Source organism: Apium graveolens, chromosome 9, assembly GCF_009905375.1.
Source record: "Apium graveolens cultivar Ventura chromosome 9, ASM990537v1, whole genome shotgun sequence".
NCBI classification, from domain to species: domain Eukaryota; kingdom Viridiplantae; phylum Streptophyta; class Magnoliopsida; order Apiales; family Apiaceae; genus Apium; species Apium graveolens.
Genome location: NC_133655.1, coordinates 10,327,035 through 10,347,890, shown reverse-complemented (window position 1 = coordinate 10,347,890; position 20,856 = coordinate 10,327,035).

Below are 20,856 nucleotides of genomic sequence, written 5' to 3'. Positions count from 1 at the left end.
AAAATAATTAGGAAGATATGACAATTATCTATATTTTATTTTGGACATATAAAAATTAAAATACTCAATTAATATTATTTTTGAATATTCAAGTACAGATAACACTTAACAATTAACTCACATAATAGATACTGAGCACACATAATAATTATTTAATATCAAAAATAATTACACGATATATCCAGGATATTACATACATGATAAATGATAAGATAATAAGACAAACTATATCTAGTCTAACTTCATGCTTCTACACTTCTCTTTCCAGCATCTTTGAATATCATCTGTTTAACATGGAAATGGAAATGCTTCTTTGTTCTCTAAAACCTTCAAATAGGCTGCCACATTCCATTTGCATACAATCAACGCATGTGACTGTCAAGTCACTATCAACTGCTCTTTTGAATTTTGAACACCGTTGGAACTTAGATTGATCATCCGTTGGAACTTTGTCTGATCATTCGTTGAAACTCAGGTTGATCATCCATCGAGACTTATGTTGATCATCCGTTGAAGCTTTGTAAATCATTCGTTGAGACTGTCTTCTTGATAGTTAACTCTACTTCATTTACACAAGATTACAAGGCATCTAATATTTACAATTAACCATCCTATCTTGCATATCAATCTAGTAGTTAACATAACTTGGACAATCTACAACATCTAGTTTACTAAGTTATCCAAGTATGCAGAAATGTGCTACTAGTCTTATTGTTACATAAGCTACTCTTTCAACAGATGTTGAGAATGATCATCTGCTGAAAGCTACAAATTCACTTAACTAAAATCTACTAAGTGTTTTGTTCAAGTTATCATCAAGTACTCAACATATTTCTAAAAATCTCCCCCAATTTATGTCTACTAGAATTATAGCCATAAATTAAGAGAAATTTGATGATAACAGAACACTCAATGAATACAGAATGAAATATAGTAGATTAAAATTTACAAGTGCTACAGTTTATTGAAAATTTCTCACAAAGAAGGATTTGTAGAGTGTCTTACAGATCATTTTCAAGGTACTCCTCTAGACTGAGCAAATTAAGATCATTTCCTTGATTGCCTTGGCTTCTTTCCCAGCTTCACATCATTCTCTTCAATCTGGTTTTGGAGTTGTCTATAAAATTCTGATTCTTCATTATTTGTTAGATCCAGCTTTTCTTGCATTTATTTTAGAGTTTCATTGCTTGCAATCTTTAGCTGATCTTCCAGTCTGAAGAATCTTCTGATGTTCTTTTCATCCTTGAACTCCATGATCCAGTATGGCCTCAAATGCACCCTTTCTCCAGTGAAGGGAATAGTCAATACTTTTGGGAGAGCATTTGGTCATCTCCAACTATTTCTTATCTCCTCGATCTTGTTTAGTACCATTTTCTTGGCTAATATGTTGAATCCAAAGTTTTTCTTGATTGAGGAGAAGACAGTCACTAGAGTTGAATAGTCTTCATTGAGAATTCTGTTAAGTGGTCATGTAATTTCTTTACCACCCTTGTACCTGAATACTAGTCTCTCTGGAAGGTGCTTGTAGGCATCAATAGACCTGACTTCTTCAAGCTCATCCAGATAGAGATTTATGTCTGAAAACTCATTGATGTCACACATGAAGAGTTGATCTCCTTTGTTGATAATAGGTTTGGGTTTGGCCACTTGCTTGGATTTGAGCTTGGTAGGCTTGACTGTTTTGACCACTTTTTCTTTTGTCTTCCTTTGTTTGGAAAAGATAGGAAGATTTAGATCAGGAAGAGGCAAGTTGTCCCAATCTATAGGTTCATCCTTAGGAACAACAGGATCACCATGAAAGGTGATGTTATGATCAACCTCGAATTCAGCTTCCTTCACAGTAGGTATGGCTGATTGGCTTGAGGTTGTAGATTGGGTTGTCATGTAATCTTCCTTGTCTTCATCAAAATTTATCTTCCTCTTTGCATGCATCTTGTATCTAAACTTCCTTTTTGTCTGCTTTGGTTCTTCTTTCTTTCCTTCACCCAGATTTTCAGATGTCACAGCAAGCAATGTAATTTCTGTGGTTGCAGGCTTTTTGGCTAGGTTCTTGGCTTCTAAAGCAGCTTGCTTTTGTTGTTGTTTAAGACTCACATTTTCTTCTTTCTTGGCTTCTGCAAACTGTGGATGTCCAGCCATCACACATATTAGTTTACCATTCCTGTAGATCTTAGCAATTCTGTTCTTTGACACTGTATCTCTGGGATCTTTGGATAAGGCAATAGACCTTGCAAACAGCTTCTTTTCATCTAGCCTAGGGGTTTTATAAGATAGGTCCAGTGGATTTTTTTCTGAATTCTTTGGATAATTCCTTTTTGGTAGACAATTCACACTAGCCTTTGGAGACTTGATTGATGAGGGTTGGCCCCTTTCCATGTTCCCTAGACTCATTTCATTAGCTGAAATTTGTCTCAATTTGCAGAAGTGAGAAAAGACCCTGTCTTGCTTCTCAATTGGACCAAATTTCTTCTTGATGTTTTCATCAAGCTTCCTCCATTTTGCATCCAGCTCTTGCTTAACTACTGCAACATCAATCTTTTTTGATTTCTTATTTGATTCCAGCTTAGCAGTTGCTAAATTGATTAGATCAATGTTATCCATAGCTGGTGGCTTAGTGAAGGTAATTGCTGGCACAATCACTTTACTGACTTGAATTTTAAGCGTTTCTCCCCCTCACTTGTTGACTCCCCCTGGCCAACTAGGATGATAGAGTCTTTCTCCCCCTTTTTGTTAGCATCAAGTTGAGTAGAGGTAGGGAGTTGTGCAGCCACCAACTGTTGGAGCAGACTGGTTTGAGCTTCCTAATTTTCAAGTATCTTGGCCACTGACTTCTCCACATTTATCAGTCTAGAATCCATGGCCTCAACCTTCTTGTTCAAATCAGTTTCCTTTCTGAGCTTTTTGAGCAATTTCAGTCATTGTGGTTCCCGGAAGCCTAGCATCCAACCTTGCTACAAAGTCTTGTTTGACTTCAGAAATTTCATGCTTGATGGCATCCACATTCTGACTTTGTTGGAGAGCTTAAATCTTATGCAATTGTAGAGATTCCAGGTGAGCTGAAAGTAGCCTTTTAGTGCTAGCATTTGTGGATGCTTGAATTGCTGTTTGGGTGTTATGAATAAGCTTGAATAGTGTGGATTGGAGATGTTGATATGAGCATTCTTTGTGTAACATCCATGATGGAGTTTCTGCATCTCCCCATATGCTCATGCTGTCATCCTCATCATCCCCACCATCATCCCCAAATAAGTCTTCACTCAATTCAAAGTCATTACAAGCAGTTGAGGGCATGGCAATTATAGCATCCTTTGCTCTTTGCATAGAAGTAGTAGTGTGCACTAGGTTGAGCATTCTTTCAGCAGCCACATTGTCCTGTTTAGCTAGAACTTGATAAGCTGAAACAGGGTGAGTAAATGCCTCAGCTTCATAGAAAACATAATCTAAGACAGCTTGATAATCTTGCTGAATTAGTTGTTTCTTTTCAGCCTCATTGACATCCATTAACTCACTTACAATTGACTCCTCCCATACTTCTGTACCTGCTTTTCTCTCATGATCACTCTTTTCTTGCATCAAGGGCTCCCCTTGGCTTCCCACCCTCACACCCTCTCACCTTCACCTACTAAGGTGGAACTCCCCTCACTCACTTTTGCCAAGCTGGAAGAAATAGCTTGCATGTGTTCACTCTTTTCCTCTCCTTTTTCCTGAGAGCAACTCAGCCTCTCACTCAATTCACTCCCTTCCCTCAGTCCTAAGAGTGACTGCACAACTACTAGATCATCTGCACTTGTAACATTTGTTGAAGTTTGAAGTGGTACCGTGATATTCAACGGATGAGGAACATCCGTCGAAATAGTAGTTGAGAGTTTCAACGGATGACTGCTGTTAAGCACATCCGTCGAGATAGAATCACTAGTCGACGGATGAACAATATCCGTCGAGATAGAAGAAATGATAGAGTTTGGAGTAGAGACTACTGTTGAATCTGTGGTGATTGATTTGAGATTTTGCACAGATGTTTCAGTAGACTCAGAAAGAAATGGCAAGTGAGCCAACAAATCATCTAAAAGATGATGCTCACTTGCTTGGATTTTTGGCTCCTCCATGAGAGTTAAAGATGGAGAATCAGGAATTGATGTATGAATCATATCTACATCCAGTGAATGTGTGGGTGAGTTTGGTGTGTTTGGTGCTTCTATTGTTAAAGATTTTGGCCATGACTCCACATTTATTGGAGCCACATCAAACTGACTTTGAGAAGGTGCATGTACTGAGTCTTTGAATGCAGTAGGCACTGTGTGTGCACCCTGTGTATCCCCAATGATTTTGGATTTCTTCTTTCTAGCATAAGTTTGGGGTGAGCTTGTGTCCCTTACCCTTTTGGCCAGTGCTCTTGGCTGAGAGCTTTATTCAATAGTCACATCCTTTTGGGAGGATGCAACTAGCAATGAGCTATTGTCCTTATTAATCACTACAGTTTGTTGGGAAACTGCAGTGTGGCTAGGCTGGGATTCACTCACCTCTCCAACCTTATTCTTAGGGCTACTTTAATGTTCACCCTGTCCCTCACCAGACTCACTTCCCTTCACACTCCCCTCTTGGTTTTTAGTGGATTTTACAACTAGCTTTTGCTGAGAGAAATGAGAGGGGGATTTCTTTGACTTGGGTTTTGAAGCTTTTGGTTTTGTGGCTTGGGTAGGCACCTAATTGGTCACTGTCACAGGTGCCATGGCCACAGTTGTTGGCAAAGAAGCAGGTGGTTGAGAAGTAGTAGTAGAGACAGAGACATTTACCTCACTTACCTGAGATAATTCCATAATTGGCATGTAAACTAGGGGGACCTCACTGTGATGGTCTGGCTTGTTTAAATCAGCAATAACCCTTCTTTCTTGAACCCAACAATCAAGTTTGTTGGTTGGGTTCTCAATAGTAAGATCTTCAAAAACAAAGTTAGCCAATAATATAAATGTTAGGTCACACAACACTATAGAAGGGGGTTGAATATAGTGTTTATACAATCAAATCAATTTCAACACAAGTATGTAACAAAGATCAAGTATATTCAAATAAACTCTGTTAAAATAGAACTGTTGTTCTCTCTCAGTGATGAACAATATCACTAAGAGCTTCTAGGTTACAATGTATAATCTTCTCGATAATGATAACACTTATAGTGTAAACCCTAAGCTGTGTTTATATAGTACACAGTTTCAAGATATCTTCTAATTGATATGGAATATAATTCTGTCTCCTAAAATATATCAATCAGATATCTTCTACAAGTCTTTTAGTCCTCTAACTCTTCATGCATATCTTCTTTTCTTTTAGTCCAAATCTTCTCCTGTAAATCAGCAACATTCCTTATCTGAAGTCTTCCCGCACTTAAGTCCTGATATATATCTTCTGACGCCTTAAGTTCCGATATTAAGTTCTGGCTTCAGTAAGTTCTGATTTCAGTAAGTCCTGATAAGTCATGTTGTTAAGTTCTGAAAAACTAAACACAAATCAGATTAGACATGACATCTCAAATATATCTAACAATCTCCCCCAACTTGTAAATTTTGAAAAATATACAAGTTAATAGATTTGATGATGTCAAAAACATTTAAGTAAAAATGCAATGAGAGTTTAATTAGACAACTAACTACAACTTATAGTACATGCAGCTTTACCAACATCACTGGATCAATCTGAATCCAAAGTGATTCTTTGTAAAGTCTTTTACCATCTTGTCTTCAGCTTTTCTCAGAACTTCAACCAACTGTGCTTTGACCTGCATCAGTTCTTCATCTTTACTGTCACCAATTTGATAAATTGCTGTTCTGAGTACACAGTTGCATCATCTATGGATCAACATCCACTTCAGGTAAACTTTCAGTTTCTGAATCATCATCATCAGAATCTGATGATTTTGAATCAGACTTTATGATGTGAGCCTTTCCTTTTCCCCTCTTTGAGATAACAACTTTAGGAGATTCCTCCTCAGCTTTAAGAGCAACTGTCCTTGACTTTCTTCCATGCCTCTTGCTTCTTTGTTCCATCTCAAATTCATGAGTCTTGAGCATACCATAAATTTCATCAAGTGTAGTTTCAGTAAGGTCATAGTTGTCTCTTATGGTAGTATACTTCAAATCCCAATTTTCAGGAAGAGCTAAAAGGAATTTTAGATTTGAATCTTCAAGATCATATTCTTTGTCCACCAGTGACAGATCATTCAAGAGTTTGGCAAACCTGTCATATAAATCAGTTAATGACTCATCAGTTTTTGAGTCAAAGTGTTCATACTCTTGAGTGAGTATAGTCTTCCTGTTCTTTTTGATTGCATCAGTTCCCTGGCATCTTGTCTCCAAAGCATCCCATATCTCCTTTGCAGTCTTGCATCTAATTACCTTGTTTAACATGACATTATCAATTGCACTATGCAGCAAATGCATTATCCTTGCATCCTTGGCAATAGATGAGATATCTTCAGGTGTGTATTCACTTCTCTCCTTTGGTATGGTCTTTGCTGGTTGATCAGCAACTGCAACAGAGAGCTTGGTAGGCTTATGTGGTCCTTCATTAATTCTGTCAAGTTATTATGGATCTGTAGCTTCCAGAAACATAGCCATCTTCACTTTCCATGTGGGATACTCAGATGGTCTCAGTATGAGAACCCTAATAGTCTCATATCGACTGTGGGTTTGAGTGTTTTGAGTATCTTGAGTTTTGGCGGGCTTAGTTGGAGTTTGTGTTTCTTCAGACATGATTGATTGTTTGGATCTTACTGTATGTGTGTTAACAAAAAGGCTCTTATACCACTTGTTAGGTCACACAACACTATAGAAGGGGGTTGAATATAGTGTTTATACAATCAAATCAATTTCAACACAAGTATGTAACAAAGATCAAGTATATTCAAATAAACTCTGTTACAATAGAACTGTTGTTCTCTCTCAGTGATAAACAATATCACTAAGAGCTGCTAGGTTACAATATATAATCTTCTCGATAATGATAACACTTATAGTGTAAACCCTAAGCTGTGTTTATATAGTACACAGTTACAAGATATCTTCTAATTGATATGGGATATAATTCTGTCTCCTGAAATATATCAATCAGATATCTTCTACAAGTCTTTTAGTCCCCTAACTCTTCATGCATATCTTCTTTTGTTTTAGTCCAGATCTTCTCCTATAAATCAGCCACATTCCTTATCTGAAGTCTTCCCGCACTTAAGTCCTGATATATATCTTCTGACGCCTTAAGTTATGATATTAAGTTCTGACTTCAGTAAGTTCTGATTTCAGTAAGTCCTGATAAGTCATGTTGTTAAGTTCTGAAAAACTAAGAACAAATCAGATTAGACATATCTCAAATATGTCTAACAATAAAGAATCTAGCATAATATATATTTTTGGACCTTTTTTAATGTCTCCTAGCTTATAACCTAATTCAAACAGAACAAACTCACTAAAGTTATGATACTTATCACTAAGCAGCATATATAACATATTTACAAGTGAATAAGTCACTGTATCAAAATTACTAATTTTCCCAGAAAATACTTTAATAAAAGAATCACAGAGAAAGCTTCGCTCCTTTCGGAGGCCTTTTCTTTTGACATCACCTACCTTGGTGGAATCAAAAGCATAGCCCATAGAATTGAGCATGGAACTTACATCTGTGTCTGTGTGTAGGCTAAGTGTATTATTCTCAGGTAATTGAAAACAAGCACGAATTATATCATTGTTTATGCAATAGTTTATACCTTTGAGAGAAAAAGTAATGGTTTTCTCACTTGAGTTGTAAACAGCACTGGTCCATATCTCTTCAACCACTTCACAGTAGATAACAGGAGACTCTAGCATAGCATATTTCAGTTTGCAACTTCGAATGAATTCCATCACTTTGTGGTAATCATTATAAGCAGCAATCTCCTTGTTTACTAGTGCAACGAAGTTGTTCTTTCCATACACAAACCCAGTTTGGGACATAATCTTGACTACTGGTGCCATTTATGAGGATGAGAGTAGTTTGCAGAGAAAAAGATTTTGCTTTGGAGAAGAAATAGTTAGGGAAATTGCTTGAGAGAGATAAAAGTAGAGAATAGAAATGAAATTAGCTTTTATACTTACTCAGAAATAAAACTGTCAAAAATTATAAAGTGAAATAAAGTAATTAATCAAATTAGCCCAAAATAGCCATTTAAAAATAAAGAAAACTGTCAACATTCTAAGATTATCCGTTGAATTATACATACAGACTGTAAGTAAATTCGACGAATGATGCTTAAAATTAACGGCTAAGATTGAGTACAATTCGATGGATGATGACGAAATTACCCAGAGTAATAATTGATACTTCTACGGATAATAAAATTCAACGGATGTTCATTTTCAATAGATAATGAACATCCGTCAAGATATAAATTTTGACTTAGCCAAAATTTACATTGCTGACAAGAAATATCAGATATTATTCTGGCTGCAATTCAATTTGCTTAGACATCAAAATAGATTGGGAGTAATTAAGCATACCTAACTCACTTACCAACTTAGTGAAGGTGGATTCATCAAGTGGTTTGGTAAAGATGTCTGCAAGTTATTTTTCACTTGGAACAAAATGAAGTTCCACAGTACCATTCATAACATGCTCTCTAATGAAGTGGTACTTGATGTCAATGTGCTTTGTCCTTGAATGTTGTACTGGATTCTCAATGATGGCAATAACACTTGTGTTATCACAGAAAATAGGAATCTTATTCACTTGTAGACCATAGTCCAACAATTGATTTTTCATCCATAAAATCTGTGCACAACAACTACCAGCAGCAATATATTCAGCTTCAGCTGTAGAAGTATAAACTGAATTTTGCTTTTTACTAAACCAGGATACTAGTTTGTCTCCTAGAAATTGACAGGTTCCTGTTGTACTTTTTCTATCAATTTTACAACCTGCATAATCTGCATCTGAATAACCAGCTAGATCAAAGCCAGAATCTCTAGGGTACCAAATGCCAAGTTTTGGTGTTCCCTTGAGATATCTGAAAATTCTCTTGATAGCTATTAAATGAGATTCTCTAGGATCGGCCCGAAATCTAGCACAAAGACAAGTAGCAAACATTATATCTGGCCTACTAGCTGTTAAATATAAAAGTGAGCCAACCATGCCTCTATAGCTTGAAATATCCACGGAGTTTTCAGTAGTGTTTAATTCAAGTTTAGTTGCAGTGGCCATGGGAGTTTTTGCAGATGTGCAATCCATTAAATCAAACTTCTTCAAAAGATCATAGATATACTTGGTTTGACTAATGAATATTCCATCACTAACTTTCTTAACTTGTAAACCAAGAAAGTAAGTTAGTTCTCCTATCATGCTCATTTCATAGGTACTTTGCATCAATTTGGCAAACTTTTTGCAAAGTTATTCATTTGTAGACCCAAATACAATATCATCTACAAAAATTTGAACAAGTATACTATAGCCATTAACATTTCTAAAGAATAAGATTTTGTCAACAGTACCTTTAGTGAAGTGATTTTCTAAGAGAAACTTTGACAAGGTATAATACCAGGCTCTAGGTGCTTGCTTCAATCCATAAAGTGCTTTCAAAAGATAGTAGACATATTCTGGAAAATTTGGGTCTTCAAAACCAGGAGGCTGACTGACATAGACTTCCTCTTCCAAATCTCCATTCAGAAAGGCACTTTTGACATCCATTTGATAGACCTTGAAATTGGCATGGGCTGCATAGGCTAAGAAAATTCTGATGGATTCAAGTCTTGCAACAGGAGCAAAGGTTTCATCAAAATTAATTCCTTCTTGTAGAAAATAGCCCTTAGCAACCAATCTAGCTTTGTTCCTGACAACTATGCCATTTTCATCCATCTTGTTTCTGAATACCCACTTAGTATCAATAGGATTCTTTCCTTTAGGTTTGGGTACCAGCTTCCATATCTTATTCCTTTCAAATTGGTTTAGCTCCTCCTGCATAGCTAGAACCCAATCATGATCCAACAGAGCTTCTTCTACCTTTTTAGGCTCTTCTTGAGATAGAAAGCTGCTATATAGACAATCCTCTTGAGTTGCTTTCCTTGTTTGCACTCTTGAAGATGCATCACCAATGATCATTTCAAATGGGTGATCTCTAATCCACTTTCTCTGTTGATGTAGATTAGCTCTAGATGAAGAGTCCTCATTGTTGTCTTGATGTGTGACAGAGTTTTGATTAGAAGAAACTCCCCCTGAGTTTGTGGATCTTTGACTTGTAGTTGGGGTCCTTTCTGATTGTGATCTGTATTGGCCCTCATTTTCTATTGATGATTCAACGGATGTTGAGTTTTGCCTCACAATGGATGATGCAGATTGTCTTTCAACGGATGGTGCACTTTGTCTCTCGATGGATGTTAAATTATGTGCTTAATTGGTTGTGGACTTTTCTACATTGTCCTTAGGTTTTTCTTCTTGATCACTCTCATCATCACTGTCATCACAAACCATCTCAACAATATCAAATTTGAGGCTTTCATGGAAATCTCCATCTTGCAGTCCTTCAATATTTTTATCATCAAACACAACATGTACAGATTCCATAACAATGTTGGTTCTTAGATTATAGACTCTATATGCTTTTCCAACAGCATATCCAACAAAAATGCATTCATCTTCTTTGGCATCAAACTTCCCATGCTGATCAGTTTGATTCCTTAAGATATAGCATTTACAGCCAAAGACATTAATAAATTTTAGTGTTGGCTTCCTATTCTTGAACAATTGGTAGGGTGTCATGCATTTTGCTTGATTAACCAAAGAAATATTCTGAGTGTAGCATGCAGTATTTACAGCTTCAGCCCAAAAATATGTTGGTAACTTTGATTCTTCTAGCATTGTCTTTGCAGCTTCAATAAGAGATCTGTTTTCCTTTCCACAACACCATTTTGTTGTGGGGTTCTTGCAACTAAGAATTCATGCATGATCCCATTCTCTTCACAAAATGATTTCATCACAGAATTCTTGAACTCAGTTCCATTATCACTCCTGATTCTTCTTACTTTGAAATCAGGATGATTGTTGACTTGTCTTATATGATTGATGATGATTTCACTAGCTTCATCTTTGGACTTGAGAAAATATGTCCAAGAGAACTTTGAGAAATCATCCACAATTACTAGATAATATCTTTTCTTCGAGATTGACAATATGTTCACTGGTCCAAATAAGTCCATGTGCAGCAATTGTAGAGGTTCTTCAATTTTTTAATCAAGCTTCTTTCTGAATGATGCCTTGATTCATTTTCCTTTCTGACATGCATCACACAGCCCATCCCTTGAGAATTCCACTTGAGGAATACCTCTCACCAAGTCTTTCCTGGCTAGCTCATTCATAGTCTTGAAGTTAAGGTGGGATAACTTCTTGTACCACAGCCAACTTTCATCTTGACTTGCCTTGCTGAATAGACAAGTGACAGATTCTGCATTAGATGAGTTGAAATCAGATAAGTACACATTTCCTTTTCTCACTTCAGTGAGAACCACTTTGTTGCTACTCTTGTTGGTCACAACACAGGCTTCATGAATGTTACTGAGTTGCCCTTGTCACAAAACTGGCTGATACTCAACAAATTATGCTTGAGTCCATCCACTAGTGCAACCTCTTCAGTTATGACATTATCTTTTGAAATTAAGCCATATCCCACAGTATAACCCTTGTTGTCATCTCCAAAAGTGATACTTGGGCCAACTCTTTCCTTGAACTCAATGAGCAGGGTAGAATCTCCAGTCATGTGCCTTGAGCATCCACTATCCAAATACCAAAGATTCTTTCTATTTCCCTACACACAACAAAATCAAATCAAGTTGATTTTGGTACCCAAGTTTCCTTGAGTCCTGTTTTATTAGCCTTTTTCTTAGGTTTCTTGAGTTTGTCTTCATTTGACTTAGGTACTTGAAGTTCATCTTTAGTCAATTGAGTAGAACCCTTAAAACCATTCATATTGCAGAATTATCATGCACAGCTTGATTAACATGAAAAGGCATATACTGTGCAAACATGTTATTCCAGTAAGGTACGCTAAATGGCATTTGTGGCATACTAAATGCATCATAATATGGATTTTGTGCAAATGGCATGTTAGCATACTGTGCATTCAAATTGTGTGCATGCATAATATTTACAGGCATTGTAGGCATGCTGGGAAATGAAGATGGTGCAGACATGGGAGCAGGCATAGCAAGTTTGCAATTAACAGACAAATGATTAACACTACCACACTTAACACAGATCTTTCTTGGTGCATAATTATCAGGTGTGTAGTTTTTATGTTTGTTAATCCCTACTTTCCCATTTCTATTGTTTTTCCTTTTTGACTCTGCTTTCACTTCAATTTTCTCCAATCTGTCATTCAATTGCATGATAGACAGATGACCTACATTGACTCTTTTGTTCTGTTTCACTTGACTTGTTTCTCTTGGAACAAAGTTCTTAGAAACTGATCCATATTTTTCATTCAACTTAGCTAGCTTAACTTTGCTAACGGGCTTACTTACACTCAACGAATGTGGCTCATTGTCTTTCGACGGATAATCCTTTTGATTATTCGACGGATAATTTTTATCATCCGTCGAATCCACATCCGTTGAAAGTCCTTCAACCAGATTGGAATCAAGCTTCTCCTTGTTCTTTTTCCAGGCTGCATCACAAAAAGATTCCATACCTTGAACTTTAGTAATTTGAGCATGGACATCTCTAGATGATTTCCATGCCTTAATTACTTCCTGTTCTCGTTCAAGTTGCTTTATCAAAATCTCCTCTTTCTTTAAGGATTCAGTTAGTTCATCCTTAGCAATCTTGCATTCTATTTCCAATTTTTCAAACTCAACAAATTTAGTTTCTAGCACATTGTTTCTTTCACTTAAAAACATATTGTTCTCTTTAATTTTATTGTTTTCTTTAGTGAGAGACTTGAGTGTAATACGTAGGTGATATAATTCAGTAGACATGTCATTTATGACATCATTACACTCAGCTTTAGATAAATGAGCTAGGTTGGCAGTGATTACCTGATTGCTTGATGAACTTGTCTCTGTTTCATCTGATTTGGCCATAAGTGCTAGATTGACATAGCTTGTATTTTCATCATCTTCCAATCCATCTGCAGCCCAGTCATTTTCTTGTGTAATGAAAGCCCTTTCCTTTTGCTTGAGCAACTCAAAGTATTTCTGCTTATAATCAACAGGCTCAAATTTCTTTTTACCAGAATCAGGCTTTCTGCACTCACTAGCAAAATGACCTGCCAAGCCACACTTGAAATACTTGAATTTAGACTTATCAACAATGTTTCTGTTTGACTTAGCTGCTCCAAAATTCTTCTTGAATTTGAGCTTGGCAAATCTCCTGGATAGAAAAGCAAGATGCTCATCTATGTCATCCATGTCATCTTGACTAAGATGGTCTTCATGTTCAGCTACTAGCCCTTTTCCCTTGCCTTCACAAACTCTAGGGTTTGGTGCAGAATCAACAACTTCAACCTTTATCTCCTTCTCCTTTTCTTGCTCAACAACTAATGCAATGGACCCTCCCTTCTTTCTTCCTTTCTCCATCTTCTCATCTTGCTCTATTTCCATCTCATAGGTTTTTAGGATACCATAGAGTCTATCCAAGGTGAACTCCTTGTAATCTTGAGAATTTCTCAATGAGACTATCATAGGCTTCCATTCCTTTGGCAGAGATCTAAGGAATTTGAGATTTGAGTCTTTTGTTTGATAGACCCTTCCATGCAGTTTTAGAGATTTAGTAGTTTTTGGAATCTACTGAAAATGTCAGTGAGTGACTCACCTTCTTCACTATGGAAATGCTCATATTACTGAATCAAGAGTTGCATTTTGTTCTCCCTTACTTGCTCAGTTCCATCACATATAACTTGAATTGTATCCCAGACATCCTTAGCAGTTTTGCAGTTTATGATGTTGTCAAACATGTCACTGTCAACACCATTAAATAGAATATTCATGGCCTTTTCATCATTTTGAACTTGTTCTTTATCTGGATCAGACCATTCTGCTTATGGCTTTGGGACTGATGCTTCATTTCCTGTAGCAGCTCTCATAGGGACATGTGGACCTTTCTCAATGCAATCCACATATGTTTCATCTTGAGATAGGAGATGCAGGTGCATCTTCACCTTCTAATGGTGATAGTTGTCTTTGTCCAGAAATGGAATCTTTGCTCCAACATTTTTTCTGTTCATCTTGTTAGTTGTTGTGATCTTTAAACTCTTTTTTCTTCAAGAGCTTGCTCTGATACCAATTATTATTCCCAAACAATCTAGACAAGAATTACAGAAGGGGGGTTGAATGTAATACTGGCTTCTTTTTTAATTTCAAGAACTGTTCTTCTATAAATATATATATATATATATATATGTCTTTGATTTAGCTAGGTGTGGAATGAAAGTAATATTGAAATCAAAGCACAAAGTAAATAAATACAAGTATTTAAAAACTTTCTGGTGGATTGAACTTTTCCACCAGAGATATATATATTAAGTTAAGAACTCTGTGTAACAAAATTGTTCACAACTGCTTACAAGTTGAGAATGCAAGAACAGAGAAATTCTTAACAGATTTTGCCTCATCTATTTCTCTGGTAAAAAGCTTAATAACTTGGATTGAATCAATACACTTCAACTTGCTACCCTTGATTTATATATCACCAAGTTACATAATAATAAGATAAGATAATAAGACAAATTATATCTAGTCTAACTCCATGCTTCTACACTTCTCTTTCCAGCATCTTTGAATATCATTTGTTTAGCATGGAAATGGAAATGCTTCTTTGTTCTCTAAAACCTTCAAATAGGCTACCACATTCCATTTGCATACAATCAACGCATGTGACTGTCAAGTCACTATCAACTGCTCTTTTGAATTTGAACATCCGTTGGAACTTAGATTGATCATCCGTTGGAACTTTGTTTGATCATCCGTTGAAACTCAGGTTGATCATCCGTCGAGACTTATGTTGATCAGTCGTTGAAGCTTTGTAAATCATCCGTTGAGACTATCTTCTTGATAGTTAACTCTAGTTCATTTACACAAGATTACAAGGCATCTAATATATACAATTAACCATCATATCTTGCATATCAATCTAGTAGTTAACATAACTTGGACAATCTATAACATCTAGTTTACTAAGCTATCCAAGTATGCAAAAATGTGCTACTAGTCTTATTGTTACATAAGATACTTTTTCAACGGATGTTGAGAATGATCATCTGTTGAAAGCTACAAATTCACTTAACAAAAATCAACTAAGTGTTTTGTTCAAGTTATCATCAAGTACTCAACATATTCCTAACAATCTATTTTGGCCCCATTTGTACAACTACATCCTTTTGGGAGGATACATAGGTGGTTTGAGTGGTCAGCTCAGATTTCTTAGCCTTCTTTGTCCTTTTGACTAATGGTGACTCAGATTCTGTATGTTCCTGACCACTCTCATTCATAACAGTTAGGGTTATATCCTTTCTCTTCTTTTTACTCACTTCACCCTTTTGAGAGGATGAAGTGGTTGGTTTCCTAGCTACTACTTGGTTTTAAGAAATAGTCTCAGCTTGGGAAGGTCCCTATTGGTTTTCCTGTATTTGTACTTCTACAGGTTCAGGGACCATAACTGTACTAGCTTGTACATTTGATCTCATGTCAGACATTGGGTAAGGGTAAGTCATAAACCTCTCCATCATGAATGGAGTGATTTTCAGACTTACATTTACCTTGTTCTTTGTAGTAAGTAAACCAAATATTATTTTGGACACTTGCTTACAATTGCCTATTTTAGTGTTATCTATACCATTCAACAAATGTATGTCTGTTACTTTATGATTTAAAGTAGACATAATGAATCTAGGGAAGAAAATTTCCTTACCTCTAGCAGATTGGGGCATTGTTAGCCTGGTTGTAAATTCTTCCAGGATCAATATACCAACATTCAAGTGTATGTTGTGGGCTATTGAGAAAACCAGCTTCTGCACCACACTTGAAATGTACCATGTCTTCTTGCATGTGAAGGCCCTTACTATAGAATCAAATACAAAGGATCATTCCTTCCTAAGGTTTGTTCTATTCAAGCTTGGAAAAATTGATTCTTCCACCATAGTTGATGAAGTCCATGAACTCTCAAGCTCATCTTGGGTTGACATCTCCACTAGATTTGCAGTTGGAAGACCCAAAGCTGCATTCACATCTTGTTCATTGAACTCTATCTGTTGGCCTCCTATTGTGCAAGTTACCACCAAAGATACAGAGTTGTCATTCATTACAGCTCTCACCACAGCTGTTACCCAAAACTCATGCAGAACATCCAAGTACAAAACCGGGTTAGCAGTTAAGGCTCCTGCAAGGTAATATTCAGACAAGAATTTCATAAACCCCTTGAAACTATCAGTGGCTTGGTTAACATTAGTAAAATCTAGGTAATTGGTTCCTTTCTCTGGGATAGTAGCTCTAACAATATTGAGTGTCATTGTTGTTTAGTGATAGTGAATGGGTAAGAAATTATTAGTGAGAAAGGAGTTAAAACGAGAGAGAAATCGGTTTTGGATTGAAAAAGCTAGGTCACTTAGAGTTCTCGAAGGTGTAAGTATGTATATGTATCGAGATGTTTGAGTATTTATAGTAAAAACAAATGACTTGTCAAGAAGTCAAAAATAGACGTTTGGAGTATACTTATCGAGAAGTCGTTTTGAAATATGAAAAAAAATTCGATAAGTCATTTTATTTATTCTTGTAGAGAACTAAAAATAAACTCATCGAGATGTCAAATAAATACCCAGTTTGTCCAAAATGGACTGAATTATTTCCAATTTTTATTTGAATAAATCAAAATAAAATCAGAATAACTTTGCCAAAAGTATTTTACCAAAATAATTTATTGAATTAAATTATTTCAGTTCTGAGTTATTTATAAGTCTAAAATGATACTTGTAGAGAACTCTGTAAGTTAACACTTATAGAGAACTCTACAATGACTTATCGATAAGTCATAATAAAGCTTATCGAGAAGTCACTCGAGAAGTCAGGAATTGACTTATGGAGAACTCACTCGAGAAGTCTTAAAATGACTTGTCGATAAGCCTAATTGACTTATCGAGAACTCAGTTCTCTATATACTTTTGATCACTTTGATTCTGTCTCGTGTTAATTTTACATATTAAACATGTAAATTAACAGTTAGGCAGTTTTCATAGAATTTGAAAAATTCCAAGCTGAATTTTGAATCTTGAAAAATAAATATGCAGAGATTTTTGAAATATTTATAATTTATATTTCAGTTAATTTCTAATTAAATCAAATTAATTTTGATTTACTAGAAATTAATCTTCTGCAACACATTAGCTGAGTTCTTGCCTTAGGATGAAGAATTACGCATTCCAATTTCACCTACAAGTCTAGTGAAAGTTGCTTCATTCAAAGGTTTAGTAAAAATATCAGCTAATTGTTTTTCTGTTGGAACAAAAATGAGCTCAATGGTACCATTTGTAGCATGTTCTCTAATAAAATGGTACCTTACATCAATGTAATCCATTAGTTGATTTCTAATCCAAAGCACTTGAGCACAACATCTTCCAGCAGCTATGTATTCAGCTTCAGCTATGGAAGTTGACACAGATTGTTGTTTCTTGCTATACCAGGATACAAGTCTTTGTCCAAGAAACTGACAGCTTCCACTAATACTCTTTCTGTCAACCCTGCATCCAGTAAAATCTGCATCTGTGTATCCAACAGCTTCAAAACCAGTTCCCTTAGGATACCATAATCCCAAGTTTGGAGTCCCTTTCAAGTATCTAAAAATCCTTTTCACAGCCATCAAATGTGATTCTTTTGGATTGGCTTGAATTCTTGCACACAGACATGTAGCAAACATGATTCTGGTCTACTTGCAGTTAAGTAAAGCAATGATTCAATCATCCCTCTATAGCTTGAAATATCTACAGTTTTGCCCTTTTTATCTTCATCTAACTTTGTTGTTGTAGACATAGGTGTAGATGCAAGTGAACAATCAACCATGCCAAACTTTTTCAATAAATCTTTGACATACTTAGTTTGGCTGATGAAGATTCCATCACTTCTTTGACTAACTTGAAGTCCAAGAAAGTAACTTAATTCCCCCATCATACTCATTTCATATTCACTATGCATAAGCTTAGAGAATTTTTGACAGAGCTTCTCATTAGTAGAACCAAAGATGATATCATCCACATAAATCTGAACTAGGATCATATCACCACCATGCAGCTTGTAGAATAGTGTTTTATCTATTGTTCCTCTAGTGAAACAATGTTTAAGTAGAAAATATGTTAGTGTGTCATACCAAGCTCTAGGTGCCTGCTTTAGTCCATATAGAGCCTTGAGTAGCTTGTACACAAAGTCTGGAAATTCTGGATCTTCAAAGCCAGGTGGCTGTTGCACATAAACTTCTTCTTCTAATTCACCATTCATGAAGGCACTCTTGACATCCATTTGATACACTTTGAAATTTAAATATGCATCAAATGCCAGAAAAATCCTTATTACTTCAAGTCTTGCAACTAGAGCAAAAGTTTCATCATAATCAATTCCTTCTTCTTGTGAATAGCCTTTTGCAACCAACCTTGCCTTATTTCTGGTAACTATACCATTTTCATCCATCTTGTTCCTGAACACCCATTTTGTTCCAATTACACTTCTGTTCTTTGGTGCAGGAACCAACTCCCAAACTTTGTTCCTTTCAAACTGATTAAGCTCTTCTTGCATGGCAGATATCCAATCAAGATCTGTAACACCCCCAAATCCGAGGTCGGGGATTCGGGTTGTCACGAGTTCCATTTCCCTTAATAATACTTAATCTTAATAATCAACCAACTACTGCGTACTGTGACCCCACAATATACACACACACCACAAGTTATAGTCTCAGAGATGAATAACAAACAATAACACAAATCATTTTATTCCACAATTATAAGCCATTACACCTCAAAAGGGTTTCTGAATAAATTTACATATTCTTTGCCATTATTACAATTCATAAATATACATAAGTCTGGTACATCAAAAGTTGAAAGCCTAGCCTATTGGTAGTTCCTACCTCAGCCACAACGGCATCAACGCCTATGGGAAACTGCGGAACGTTTCCTATCCGCTCACGAATTGGGAGCTTGGTCCTGTTCATCTTGTCTATCTGTTGTTGTGTGATGAAAGAAGAAAGCAAGGGTGAGCAACAAGCCCACCGAAATAATATGTATAATAATTAAAAATATATGAGCATTCTCATAGTACTCATGAAAGTCTTGGTCAAGAAAAAATGAACCAAGTTTGATATCTTAACGCGACCAAGTCGCAAAATATTCAGTAAATAAGTATATATACTTTTCAAAATCTTAAATTCCTCTTCCATGCATAATATACATAGAGTTCTAGTTTATAACTGTATAAAAATATCGTTGCAAGGTGATCTCATATATTTAACCTTGTCTCAACGTTTTTGTGAAAATCTTTGTCATGCATAAGATAATCATTAACCAGATATAAGTTGAAAAGATGAAATTACAAGATATACTCCAATATACTTATATCTTTTCCGGATACTACTTGAACTACCACCGTTCAAGGTATCATCAGTTTCAAAAGTTCATCACATAGATGAGACTACAAGAAAAGACTTGAATAGATTCAATCTTTGAAATATCATTATAAATAATGAAGTTACGAGATACTTCATTAAGTCCCGATATATATACACCTATATATATCTCTCATACTTTCCTTGGAAACCTCTGTTATGAAATATATAAACAGAGTTATAATATCCAATGAATTTGAAAAGAAGAAAACCTTGGCATAAACCTGATATCTTGCTGATCAGGCAAAGATACTAATAAGTAACCTTTTCTACTAGTAGATGGATGAATCCCCCACCGGTCATCACCCTGGCCTCATTAGGACCTTGTGCTGGACCGCCACCCGGCCTCTTACGCGTTGATGGACTGCCACCCAGCCACTTACACTTTGATAGACCGTGCCCCGACCTGTTGCTTATGCCGACTCAATTAGATGGGCTTACTTCCCGAATATTGGGCAATTAATCAAACTGTTTTCTCAAAACATCAATCTCGTTGCGAATGTAAAATACACCACAGAGCCGGATCCCTCAGGTTTTGAGCGAGTATTTAAATCCCCTTCGAAAGGAGGATCTTAAATATAAAAATGAGTTTTGGGATCCGCCCTAAATTTTAAAAATCATTTTGAAGACTCGAAAACATTTTTAAGAATGTTTGGAGTAATGCTGATTTAATAAAATAAATCAGTCCCAATATATTAGAAAATATCTGAATATTATTATTTAAATAATATTTCCATAAAGAATAATCTTTATAAAAATAATTGAAGTAGTAGTTTTAAACCTCATACTTGAAATGAATATTAATAACCAACGATATACTTATACGAAAGTATGATCTTTATTTGAATAATCGAAAATAAGTTTGATTATCGAAACATTATTCTTTAATAAAATAAAGAATATTATTTAGTAAATAAGCGGAGTCATGAGTCCTCGAATGAATATTCAAAATAATATTCATTAAATAGAATAAACGGAGTCGTAAGTCCTCGAATGAATATTCAAAGTGATATTCATTAAATAAAATAAACGGAGTCATAAGTTCTCGAATGAATATTCAAAATAATATTCATTAAATAAAATAAACGGAGTCATAAGTCCTCGAATGAATATTCAAAGTAATATTCATTAATAAAAATAAAGTTACCGAATAAACCTTATTCGATTAATAGTTTTGAAAACTATATCAATATATATATATATATAAAT